General features: G+C 49.2%; 1 protein-coding gene across 3 annotated transcripts in view; it reads left to right on the plus strand.

Moving 5' to 3' along the window:
- Positions 1-12708, plus strand: part of SLC8A1 (solute carrier family 8 member A1) — a 139195-nt gene that overhangs the window by 10412 nt on the left and 116075 nt on the right. Inside the window, exon 1 of one of the 3 annotated variants that reach the window (XM_051613980.1) lies at positions 7564-7724. The exons of the other annotated variants lie outside the window; for them this stretch is intronic. The gene's annotated coding sequence lies outside the window, so the exon portion shown is untranslated. Of the gene's footprint in view, positions 1-7563; positions 7725-12708 lie in introns of those variants that run through there. 3 annotated transcript variants of the gene reach the window in all.

The following is a 12708-nucleotide window of genomic DNA, read 5'->3' on the forward strand; positions in this document are numbered from 1 at the left end:
CTGCCTGTAGTTTAACCTCCTGACTTCTTATCAACAGTAGGAGAGGGGAGCATCTGTTCCTTCAGATTGGTGATGGTGTATGTCTTCTCTTGACTGGACATTCTGCATTCCTGCGTTGTTTCCTCTTGAATCATGTCTTTTAGACCTCTCACTTCTCTTATTTCTTCCCGTTGGTGGTTCTGCATCTGTTGGTAGCCTTTCTGATGCCACTGGTCATGTATATACAGCCGTTAACTCTGGAGTCTACTGCTAGCAAGTAAAATGCCAGATAGTCTTCACAGCCCTGGGACAAATACCAAAATATCACATTAGAGTCTTGAGGTCCAGGAACTGGAACTTCCTTAGTGACTGAGGTGCCTGTGGAAGGGAGCAGAGTAAAAGACAAAAGACTGTATTCCCATCAGCCCTGCTAAGACACTGGTCTACTAAACATACAGCTACCTACACAGAAGTGCACTGCTTCTACTGCCGGATCTCAGCTCTCTCCCCATATAATCATGTCTTCCCATCCCTGCTGTTCCCTCCATACCTGCCACTCCACTGTCTGCATTGCTTGAATCCCTAAGTCCCTGCTCTGTCCTGTCCCCCTGATCTCCAGCTTACACGCCTACGAACACCACAGCAGCCTGTATTTCTGGACTGACAGCTACACTCAGGAAATGGTTGCACCCACCACAGGGACTGGGACACTCACAGAAGAGCAGGAGCTCATCTGAATAAAGAGAAGCACAGCGTGAAGAAGCCTGATCTTGCGCAATCTGTATTAGGAAACATCTGTACACATGCGCACACACACTCGCACGCATCCGTGTCCCTCTTGCATAGGCAAACACAGGGATACAGCCTCAGAACCTAAACAGTTTTGCCAGAGGCAAGGAACAGGTTCCCATAAGAGCAGAAGATTTTTATAAAAAGACTTGGGGACTTCTAACCACGAGGCAGGTGGCAAAGGAACATGTTCTATCATTTTAAAGCATCATCACAATCCAGAAAGCTGTGAAAAAGCTGCTCAATTCAGAGCAGCTTTTGAACAGGCCAAGTTTGAAATTCCAGGAGGACAATAGGAAGGGACAGCATGGGGAATTTGAAAGGAGAATGTTTTCCCACAAATGGTGCAGTTTCATTTCTCAAAAGTCTATGGCAAAAAAACCCCAAACCCATAACCATTAAGCAATTGAGAAGCTAAACCTGGCTTTCTTGTGTTTCTCTCTTTTTTGGTTAAACCCTCATTGTGTGCAGGGCTTCAATTACTATGTTTAGGACATGCAGCATTGTTTACTGTCTCACTGCTGCTTGAGCATGCAGCACAGAGAAGACAAACATTTTTGGCCTGTACATCTTCAGAAGTGTAAATAGAGCAAACTGTGCCAAAATAGCAAGATCTGTGGGTACACCTGTGTGAGACCCTGTTCATTGAACTTGCATCTAAGCTGTGGGGAGAGAAGGGAACTGGGATAAGAACCATGCTGCTACCTCAGCTGTTCCAGGGACAGAGTAAGCCAGGAGCAAGGGCATATGCCTTCTTCAAGGTGCCTTGGGGAAGACTGAGAAGCATAGAAATTCCCAGTCCCATGGGTCCTTGGGGCCTAAAGTTGGCTGCTGCATGCTGATAACAACAGACAGCATGTTCCTCGGCTCAGATCTATCCCCAGGACTCAGGGGCTAATCTCCAGCACAGCTGGTCAATGCTGGAGGGACACCTAGCTAGGCAAGGCCACTTGGAGTTGGAACAAGGCAGAGCTGAGGCAGACATTAGTAAAATCAAAGCAGGAAGGAGGCAAGGAAGATTTCTGACCACTCTGCAAGAATAGCACTGATTAGAGTCCATTGTAGTGAAGACAAGCTTCCCTTTAAGAGAAGTCATTTTGCACCCTCTTGCCTAATGGGCTTGGTTTTTGCAAGGTGTTCCAGCAGCTTTCTTGACCTGGAATATATAAATAAAATATATATATGGTCCTTTAGGCAGCTGAGGTCAGTCTCTTCTCACTTTTAATAAAAAATTTTTTAAAAGTCTGTTTTTCCTGGAATATCCAGCCTTGCTCAGGGCTGGAAAACAGATGGTACAGAGGAGGCCAAACTGCCTTCACAAACAGAGGCCACAGCCGGGGTCGTGCACTACATCTGATTCACCCTGTGTCTCCCACTGCTAGCAACAGGAACTTTGCACACAGATCAAATAAGGGATATGGCCTCATGTGACACCAGAGCTGCTGATGGAGCATCATGGTCCTAAATTTGTTGGACACAGCTCCCAGATCTTGCCATCCTATCATGGTATTTCACTTTTGTTTTTCTGAAAGTCCCAGCTCCTGGAGTCACATGATTATATATCATTATTTTATCTCTCTTGCTTCTGGTTACCAAGTAAACTAGAAAACAGCAAACCTCCATGTTTCAAAAGGAGAAGGCAAATCCAGTGAACACATTTGTTGCTTTTTAACTCTGGGGTTTAGGAGATTTTTTTTCTTTTCAGATTAGTTTTTTCCATGCCTGGGCAGCCTTCAGATGATGGTGAAAAGAGCTGGAGCTCCAAGTGGAGAGTGTTAGCATCTGCTTAGTTGTGTTCTGCCCCAGGGCTGGCACACCACAGCTCCATGGCCCTCTGCAGGATGTTCATCTTGAGGTCATGGAGTCCCTAGACTATTATTGCTTTCACCAGGAAAAACATTTCAGTTGACATTGCATCTGCATTTTTAGTTCCCTTATTCTGTAGTTTTGTAACAGCAAAGCAAAGCTTCATTCTTTTTCTGGTGGGAAGAGATGCTAAGGGACAGGCAGTCGCACAGGGGGCATCTAGTCCTTCATTTTCCAGTGACTTAGGCTGGAAACTGGTTTTTGCCTGTGAAGTGGGGACTGGAGTAGGACGCCGGCATGCACTGCTGTTGAGACAAATAACAGCTGTCAGAAGGCTTTTGAGTTTCTACTTCTCTGAGAAGAGTTAGGAGACAGTTTGCACCTTGTACATCTCTTACGTTAAGCCCAGACACTGAAGTAATTCTGTGCACACACTGAATTTTTCCTGTATATCCCTGATGATGAAAAAGCAGTTTTTTCAAAAAGTGAGATTCTGATGCAGCATTTGAAGAGTGTGTGGCTTGTTTTGCAGACTAGATGTTTGCAAAATACATGCAGCTCTCTCCTTTTTCAAGCTCCCTAAGTTCATCCCTAGCCACTTCAACTAATTCTGCTTTCAGTTCCCACGTGGAAGGGGGTTTCCAGTGCAAATACTCTCTTGGGTCTGCCACACACAAGCAGTGCTCTGCAAAATTTAGTCAGTCAATTTTTCTTCCAGGAAGACTTTCTCACAAGTTTTTAAATGCTATGCTCATCAATTAGTGTTCTGAATTTGTTTAAAGCTGCATAAAACATAGCATAGAGCAAGTACTTCAGGCAAAGCTTGAAAGCAGCACAAGCACAGTTTCTCCAGCTGCCTCTGTGCACTCCCAAAGCATTGCAGTGAGAGCAAACCATGCACTGCCAGTTTTTCATAGGCATCCCAAAACATCCCATTGAATACTACCTTCTCCCTAGGGCATAGTCTTTACTCTTGGTTTTCCAGGGGTGGAAGAAACCTTCCACATCCAAGACCTCCAGCTGGCTGATTGACTAACTGTCACGGGCTCAGACCTTCCTGGGATCATCACGACTCAGACTCTACCAGCTACTTGGAAACAGCTAAGGAAGCATTGATCCTGGAGAGCTCAAAAAGAAGTGTATGATATCCAGCACACAGAATTCCCCTTCCTATTCACTGCTTTGTCCCACTCCATTCTCCATATTTCTAAATGCCTGATTTATTCTCTTGACAGCAAAGGCCGGTTTGAAGGTGACAGTAGAAGGAAATGCTCCAACTGTTGGAAACTATGTTTCTGAGTATCTCTTTTAGAAACACACTCTCAGGGATCTCCAGATCTGCCAAGAACATGCAAAGGAGAGCCAGAGAAGGTTCAGTGGGCGCACACTCAAGCCTGATGCAAAGTTAGAAGCAAAGGCAGATGGATGGCAAGCCAGAGGTGACATCCCATCTGCTCCTGCAGAATCTCTCTGCCATAGCCTGAGGAACTCAAGAAAAACCACAACCAGAGATAACTAGCTAGTGAGGACTCACTGGATACCCTCCAGCATTATCTGAACCCACAGAAGCTGGAGCAGAGACTAAAGCATCCCACTGAGGAGATGTTCCAGACAGAGCCAAGGAAGGGTGGTAGGACAGCTGCTCGGAGGTGAGCATGCCGTGGCTGAGCTGAAGGCTGACCTTGCCCTGCCTCTTTACAAGGAATACAAGGGAGGAATTCTTCAAGTAAGAAATACCTGAGGGTTGGTGTTCCCCTCCTCTAAAATGTGTAGAAGCTGACAAAGCATTGATGGGAGAATTGGCCTGCACCATTCTGTCTTGTGTGTGAGAATCCGCAGTCCACTAATGGCATTCTTTGCAGGGAGGAATTACCTTTCTGCTCTGCATATGTAGACAATACTCAGAAACCTCCTCCAGTAACTGCAGAGAGATGCAAGCTGCTGTCAGAGAGAACTGTGGGTGTGCATTAATGAATGAATGAATGAACCATTTGTTAGCACTGGCATGAGAATCTCCATGATTTTGAGACTACTCATTAGTGGTTATAAGTCCCTTTGCAATGGTAGGTGTTCACTTGCATTACTGCAAAGAGAAACAGGGAAGGAAAGGTAGCTGGAGCAACTGCTGCCTCTCTCAGCATAGCCCAAGCTGTAACCGTGATGAGGCTTGGATATGCCCACATCATGACAAACCTGCTGTGTCAGGATATGAGCAGTCTTGTTGCATTTTTGCCTGGAGCACCAAGCAGAGCATAGGAGCATTTTCTCAGCTTGTCCAGCAGATTTCACAGCCCATGAAGAACTCTATGCTGTTACAGCTATCACTGCAGCTAGCCTGGCTGAGAAAATGCAGTGTGAACCACAGCCACTGCAGTGTGGAGCAGTCCTGTAACACAGTATCTTCCCTCATCATTTGGGCTTTACTATCTCCCCTACTCCCTGACATCCACGCTTTCTTTCAGAGCCCAACTGCACCTTTCTCTTGGAGACTGTGAAAGATGAAGGTATGAATGTGCCTGGAAAGGCGTATCTTAGGGACTAGGGAGAGGGGGACACCTTCATCCAGTTTCCCAGCCTCATATCCCTCCTAACCAGTCACTTTTCAAGCAGATGAAAACTGCTCTTAGGTGCAGGTGGGATAACACTGCATCTCTGCTTCACCTTTTCTGTCCCAGTGTCATTAAGACTGGGTAATACAAAGGGTTCATTTACATGGACTAGTGAGAATAACCACAAACAACAAAGGGACAAACTTGTTTTTTTCAGCTCCCCTCAAATGCCACAAAAATCCTTCAGCAGGAGCTACTGGGAAACATGAACATGCACTGCAAGCTGCAAAGAGAGGTGAGCTGGAGAACTGGGGACTGGGACTCCCTTCAGAGAGCAGCTCACCAGAGGCTCTCCATTAGCTGAGTTAACATCTTGGTGCTCGAGAGGAGCTGTGCACCATATTCAGTGAAAGAGCTGGGAAGTAGGTCAGCAACACAACTGAGGGAAGTGCAGAGCTTTAGGGAGAACTTCATGGCTGACAGCTAATTAAAATCTGAGTTCCACTGCTTACTGTTGCAATGATTAGATTTCAGTGTGCAGGGTGACAAGCAACAGCAGGGATTGTGTTTGCTGCAACCACGCCAATTTTTTCCGCTCGCACCACCATTTGCCATGCGAACTTGTGCAGCACCTTGTGTCCAGCCACTACTGCCAAACCAAACACCTTCGATACACATCCACTGCTCTGCTCAGGTCCTGATCAGAGCACAGCACTGTGTATGCTGTACACATTTAGTTGTGCTCATTTTATGTCAGTGACCCTGCCGGGAGAACCGAGTCCCATCAAAGTACCACATATGGCCACATGCAACCTCATCCCTCCTCTGAAGAGTTTTATATCTGAAGAGATGAGAGAGACACTGAGAGTTAGCTACTGGACACAAACCCATGTTTTTTCTAAACCAAATTCTTATTTGGAAATGCCTTTCATCCCATATATGCAGGCAATAAGGTCTTAAGGTTAGATGGAAGCTAAATAATATCAGTAACAGCTACAACACTAATAACAAGTAGCTGGTTTGTTGGTTGATCAGTTCACCACAAAGTGCTTACAAAAGAGTTTTGTGACACCAGTTCCTGAACTGAGAAATTTAGTTTTCCGTCTCTGCTGAAGGACTTGGTGATGCAAAAATCTTTTTAAAAAAGGAAAAGAAAGGAAGGAAAGCACAGATAAAATCCAAAGGCAACATTCTGGCTTGCTGGCTTGCAAGTGATGACAAAAATTACAGGCACAGATGACAAGATAAGAGCAAGAAGGTGTAAGAGGGTGCAAGAGCTAGAATAATGGCTCTGCTTCTCCACTGTTCTTGTTACACCTGAGGATCTGGGTGTAGAGGGCTACTCAAGGTCACCGGGTACTTGCAACTACCAGTTTGTGAGTTAATAGCTTTGGTCCTATTTTAATTTCCTAAAGTCACAGAGTTTTGCCTGGAGGGTGGGACAATGGGTTCATCTGCTCCTTCCTGGAGCCAGTGCCGGGTGGAGAAGTCGTTCAGGCATGATGAAAGAGGAATTGCCCATAGGAAGGACACCTGGGCCAGCCGGAGGTGCAGCAAGTCCTCCTGTGCCAGACTGCTGGCTTCCTGCAGAGCCTCCCCAACCCTGATGACCCTCCTGGGTAGACAGAAGGCTCTGTGGGTTCAGGGTTTGACCTGGACATGGTCAGTCGTGAGGGCGGGTCCCAGGAGGGCCTGAGATGACCCATATGCCCCTTGTACGTCTCTCCATGGCCCGTGCAAGCACCACAACATTGGTGATGTGAGAGGGGAGTGAACTTGAAGCTAGGGCTGCTTGGGATGCTCCTGGCCTGCTGCATCCCCGTAGCAGCAGCGGTTGGCAACGCTGTGGGGCTGGCTGAAAAACACAGCACAGCACTCCTTGCACACACACCCTGCTCCCTTCTCGACGTCTCTCCCGGGGCTCGCTCCCTCCTGCAGGGTGCAGATGGGGTCGGGTTTGCCCTGGCAGGCAAGGGCGAGCCACGGCGGGCAGGACTAGGAGCTGACCAGGCGGGGCAGGCAGGGCAGGCAGGGTTAGGGGCAGGCAGAACGTGGACGGGGACTGTCCCGGGCAGGGCAGGGCTGGGGGACTGCCCCAGGCAGGGCGGGCAGGGCTGCTGGGGGTGGGTCCGCAACCAGCCCTGCCTTTCAAAGTCCCTCTCTCCGAGGAGGAAATCGGGAAATATTTCCAGCAGGAGGAGGAGGAGGAGGAGGAGAGCTGAAGCAGCCCCAGCGGAGGGGTGACGGCGGGTTTCTCCCTGCCCGCGCAGCGCCGCGGAAGGGATGCGGAGGGAGGGGAGGCTGCCTGCGGGGCGGGCCGGCTGAGCGCATCCCCGGGCTGCTGGCTGTGCGTTTGCGTGTGTGTGTGTGAGGGTGTGTGTGCGCGTGTGTGTGTGTGTGCGCGCGTGTGTGTGTGTGTGTGTGTGCGCGCGCTCCCTCCATCCCTCCCTCCCTCCCTCCCTCCTTCCCTCCCGCCTTCTCACCCTCCTGCCCGCCGCGCCGCAGCCGCGCACCGGGGCTCCTCCGCCCGCCCGGCGCTCCGCCGCGATGCCCAGCCGCTGCTGAGCCGGCCCCGGCGGCGCCCGCTCCTGACCCCGCCAGGTAGGACCGCGACCGCCCGCCCCCAGCACCCCGATCCTGCCCAGCGCGGCGGGTCCCACGCTGCCCCGACGCTGGTTTCTCTAGCGGGGAGGATGGGGGGGAAGCGGGATGGATGGGGGCCCGGAGGCGATGGGGAGGAGGGATTGGGATGCTCCCCCTCCCGCCCTGGGAATGCTTTTTGCAGACCGGCCGCAGCACCTTTAGGCAGGCGGTGGGGCTCGCCCCTTTCCCCACCATCCAGTCGCGACATGTCGCGATGGGAGGCGCGGCTGCGGCAGAGGGTTGCCTCCCCTACCCCAAGGGCCGGGCATTGCCGGGCAGGTGGGGCCGGGGAGGGGGCTGGGCTGCTTCTCCTCCAGCCCCAGGGATTTCAGCCTTAAAACGGTTTCCGAGGTGAGTGGTCAGAGGCACCTGCAGCCACCATGAAATTCCCATTTTCGTCTTGATCAGCCTGTGTTATTAAGGGCTGGCATTAAGCAGCGCTCATCACGTAGGCTTTGTCTAGGTGGAAGGATGGCTGGGGCTCTTCCGTCATCTCGAGTTTAATTCTTTAATCGTAGCCTTGTTGCTTCCCTCCCTGCCAAGCCATGCTAAGCAACCTCACACTCAGCTCTCTGTCTCCACGGCGAAAGCAAACTGCCAAAATACTGTAGAAATGCAGCAAGAACTAGGGAGAACTGGAGTCTAAAAATGAAAGCTGTAGTAAAACTACAAGGTCACAGGCGTGTGGCTGCAAGTGTTTGATTTCAGGGTTCCTCTTTGCTTGTGCTTCGCAGGTAGCTGTTCCTTCAGTCCCAGATGTTGGAAATTGCAAGTCAAGCGATGGAAATGGGGGCAGAGAGAGGCTGGGGTTCTCTGTGCACTCTCCTGACACTTGCCTAGGCATTCGTGTGTTTTTTCTCACCACCACAAAGAGAAGAGGTGCACTTTTATTTAGAAAAGGGAAGCTGAGACATGCATGTTGATGTGATGATGGTGGATGTGAAAAAAAAAAAAAAAAAAAAAAGAGCTGTGCTGTATGGCTTTGGCTGGGGCAGTGGGTATCACAAAGAAAGGCATTTGTGTTCCCTTGGATGCATCTGATAAATGTTTCTTTCTCCCCTATTCCTTGTAATTGGTTCTTCAATAGCAGCTTTTCCCCTTTCCCAGTAGAGGCATTTAGGCCAAATAGGGAAATATTCTAGCATTTCTAGAGACACAACCTACCAGCCAAGCCATGAACCCTCACCACCATCTCCCCAGAAAGTTGACGCATTGCCTGTCTCCACCAGCTCTGTTTCTCTGGAAGCATAAACGACTCCTAAGCCAGTACTGGGGAACTGCAAAGCTTCCTATGCACCAGGGTTTGTGTTCAAGATATTTTTGAGGATATTGGATGTACACTTTATGCCTAACGTCCCTGAATACCAACACCAAGTAGCACGATTTTAAGCTGATGAAACTTCGCTTGGTTCTCTGTCCTCTACTTTCACTAAGGTTTTTTCATGGTCTTTGGGCTGTGAATTGCTCCTGAGACTTAATTCAGTGTCCTACAGCTGCCCAGGTTGCACCTAAGTTTGCTCTCCTGGTATTGCTGTATACAGCATGGCATGAGCTTTGCTCAATGTCCTTCCTCTGGGGAGTCTCCACAGTACCTTGCCTGATGCCATATAGGTACAGCCATTACTCTGGCTGTTGGGGCCTTTGGAAGTGTCCTGATCTGCTCAAGGCTGTCAGGGTTTCAATTTTCTAGCATTGTGTCTAGGATTGAATTTGATTTTCTGCTGTGTTTTTGGGGGTATAAAGTCCTGCTGGCTTACTGGGGACAGGTCGCTGCTCTCCAGCATCTTAATGAAACTCAGATCCTATAATAAAGCCCAGCATCCCCCAAGGCACAAGTATCACTGGACAACCAACCAACAGGTTGGTAATAGACAACACAAAAGGCATGTGATACTGGCTCTCCTTGTGATTGGTACAGTGACAACCTGAAGATTTGTTCAAGCTCAGGGTGTCATGATGTGTGTGCTCTCAGCCCATGGACATAGGTGCCCACAGCTGTGCAAATCCTGGATGCACCCAGGTCTGCTGCAGCGTGCTCAGGGTGCTCAGGGGGCTTTGCTGTCAGGACTCTGGCATCCAATATGGGCTGAGCTCACTGGCTGGTTTCTTTCCCTTGCCAAGGGCACGAGTGGTATCGTTCCAGCTATTTTCAGGAAGCTTGTAGGAGCTTGGCTTTCTCTGCTATCTCTATCCCCCTGGTAATTGTAGCTGAAGTAGGGAGAGGGGAGCCATGTGAACAGGCAGACAGACATGGAAACTGTGATTTCATATGCCTGGCTTCCTAAGGAAACCTGGCTACAAGTAGAAGTAAGATTTGCTGCTGCAAAGAGTTCCTGGGGAGACAGAGAAGGTGGGGGAGACTGGGCAGGAGGGAGGGGTGATTAACGTCACTTTTGAGATGGCCAACCAAGGCCTGGCACACACCTGGGTTTAGATTCCATTTTTTGACATCTGGTGGTCTAAAAACTGAACATTACTCGGCACTAGTGTTCATCTACCTCTAGATTCAGCAATGCAAGATCTGTACCTCTGGACAGTAACTCTCCTGGGAAGTGATGCATGGAGTGTGCCAGGGTGGGACTCTAGCCCAAACTAACCTGCTCAGCTCCTGGCTATGATCATGTCCAAATCACCCAGATCCAAAACCTACATTTGCCTCAGCCTTTCCCCTGACATATGCCCTGGGACATCACCCACCTCTTCGTCCCTGGATGGGCACAGAGATCTGGGGCTGGGGATTTGTCTTTGCTCCCATGAAGGTTTCTGCTCCTTCCTCCTGCAGGGCCCAGGAGAACATCCCACTGCACAGGGCATCCACACATAGCTACAAACCCAGTGCAAAATTGGTCCCAAAGGGAAAAGCAAACACAGGCACAGAGAAAGGAAAGCAAGAGGCCTGCTACTTTCTCCCACCTGGCCCCTATGGGGCATCTCTGCACAGAAGCTTCCTCCCCAGGCTAAACAGGAGCTTATTAGTGGTGTTTTATTCTCCCAGCACTCATGGGAGGTTCTTTTCCCATTTTGCAGAAGGAGACATGGAGCACAGGGAGGTGAAGGGCTGCCCTGAGATCACAGAGGGAGTCTGTTGGCAAGACAGCCCGAAAGCTGGCTGGTGGAGACCAGGCAGATAGCACTGTGCTTAAGTCAGCAAGGAAGAACCACAGGCAGAGGAAGGCATTAACTTCCCAGGAGGAATAATGAGGAAGAGCCTGATGCTGCTTGATAAAGAAGAGACCAAAACCAGGTAGTAGGGATAGAGAAATGGTCGGGAAACAGCAGGGAGTAGGAGGGGAAACATATTTAAAAAAAAACAACCCACCAACAACAAAACCAACCCAAAACTAAAACAAAACAACCAACTCCCCCCAAAAAAACGTAGCATTTCTCCCTTGCTTCCCATTTCCTGGCATTTTTCTTGCTGAGATCTTGAATCATGGGGGAAAGGAATGGCTTGCAATTTGGTCTCCATATGCTAAAAAGCAAGGCTGGAACCTACCAGTGAACACTTCTAAGCTCAGTCTCTACAAGCTACTGCCCAGTTCATCAAATCTGGAATTTTGTGGCAGGGATGTTTTATTTTCTCTATTTATCTGTTTATTTTGGAAAGTTGCTGGGGAGATTGTGGGAGGAGATTGGATGTTTCATTGAAGAGATAGGATACTTGGAAAAATCAGTTGCAGGCTGATAATTGTTCTAAATTTTTAATGTCCTTTACAGAAAACAGGGTGGCCTGATGTGTGTTTTACTTAATTGGCTTCATGGAGGGCTTGTGCCTCTGACTATATTTGGAAAGGTTTTAATATTTTTTCTGTACTGATGCAATCAGGATGCTGATGGCCTGGAAATAATTTTCCTGATGTGGAGGTCTGGAGAGTCATGGGCAGGGGGTGCCTACAGACTGTGCCTGTTTTGGAGAGTGGCAGAGCAGGGTGGAAGGGAGAAGGAGCCAGGAAGATCAGGAGGAGGGCTGTGAGCCAAGGGTTTTCCAAGTTGTGTTTAAAGTCCTGTCACACTGCACAGTCCTGAGTGGCAACATGGTATTTGGACATAGCAGCTTTCCTCCACAGGTCCAGATGTGCAGCCAGCATGGTGGAAGTGTCCTTCTGCTTTGACTGGTAAAAATCACAGCTGGCAGAAGCTACTTTTTAGCAAAGCTATACCATGGGTCAGCATCAGAAGCCAGCAGAGCCTGTGGCTGCCTAGAGAAATCTCCAAGCAGCACTACCTTGCAGAACTATTGGCATATATGCTTTATCTCTCTCAGCTATAGGAAGCTGGACTTAGGCTCTTGGCTGATTTACTGATTGATGGTCAGAGACTAGACAATTTGTTTGGGGGTTTTTGATGTTTGTTTTCTTTCCTTTTTTTTTTTTTTTTTCTACAGCTATGTCTTTTCCCAGCATAGGCTTTGTTCGAGCTGCCCTGCTGTGAAACAGATTGCTGCTTTCAATGAGGCATAAGTGTCCAGGCTTCAGCGTGGCCAGAAAGGGTCAGCAGGAGAGGACAGGTTTGCTAGCTCTTCAGAAATGGGGCAGTGGGTATGAGTCTCACCCGTGGAGGTGAGGTGTGCAGCACTTTCCTGGGGAAGCCTGGTTATGGCTTGCAGGAGACTTGCAAGTGCTGCTCTCCTGCCAGAGAAACTGGGGTGCTGTGACTTGGAGACTTCAGGTCTGACCTTGAGGTAGGAACATGGGTCACATAACCTGAAACAGCCATTTTTGCTGGGGGGGCAGGGAGGAGGGGCACTTACTGGCTATGAGAGCCTGTCCTTGCACTTGAGGCCTTTTTGGGAGTTGCTGTCTTTTCACCAGGGACACTGGCAGGGGAGTGAGTAGCTGGCTTGCTTTGAGGCCCTGTTTCTCTAGCTTGCAGGCTAGCTGTGCCTTGCAGTAGATACTAGCTGCTTCTTTGCCAAAATTTTTGGCCCCTCTGGCTGAAGAGA

The sequence above is a fragment of the Apus apus genome, chromosome 3 (assembly GCF_020740795.1).
Source record: "Apus apus isolate bApuApu2 chromosome 3, bApuApu2.pri.cur, whole genome shotgun sequence".
NCBI lineage: Eukaryota > Metazoa > Chordata > Aves > Apodiformes > Apodidae > Apus > Apus apus.